Genomic DNA, 785 nt, shown 5'->3' on the forward strand with positions numbered 1-785 from the left:
ATGTTTTTTTTGTTTTTTTTTTTATAATGAAGAGACAGAGCCTCAGAACTGGTATCTTAGGTTATGACCTAAGATTGTTAAACCAGTAAGTTCAATCACCGGCTCAATTTTGTAAGTCTCTTTTTCTGCTTTAAAATAAAATGCCAATGTTGCAAATTGTTTTAATTCTCAAACATTCTCAAACCTGCTAGGAGATCAATCTTTGCATTTTTACATTCTCAAAACTGCTGTGAAATCAATTTTCTTTGTTGGAATTTTGTTTTTATAATAGGGATGATGCAAATAATCCCTTCTGTATATCTGGACCAATGATAACAAGAATATTTCACTGAATGCAAAAACATCTGTCCATATTGGTAACTTGTATCCCAAAATCTTACAGCTTGCACAACTGTGTAGTGGTTTCAGAATCTGACTGACTGAAACTTGCCCGATGTTGCAGGAGAGACGTTTGTAATCTTGCTTTGATGTGGTTTCTTTTTTTTTTTTTTAGCGATCAGCTTGCTACACATTTGAATTGAAAACAGCAAAAAAACGGCTACAAAGTATCAAGGAGGCATGTTACAAAGTATCAAATCTTGTTGCTGATGTCTAGCCAAAGCAATGCAAGCCTCTCTTGAAATGCTGTTGTATCTGCTGATTTCATGCAGCAAAAGGCACTTATCTGAAACTTGTAGCGTCATTCTGGTTCTCTTAGCTTCACAAGTCAGTGCCGTGCTCCACCGCCACCGCGGCATTTTATTTTAAAGCAGAAAAAGAGCCTTACAAAACTGAGCCGGTGATTG

The sequence above is a fragment of the Rhinatrema bivittatum genome, chromosome 19, assembly GCF_901001135.1.
Source record: "Rhinatrema bivittatum chromosome 19, aRhiBiv1.1, whole genome shotgun sequence".
Lineage (NCBI taxonomy): Eukaryota > Metazoa > Chordata > Amphibia > Gymnophiona > Rhinatrematidae > Rhinatrema > Rhinatrema bivittatum.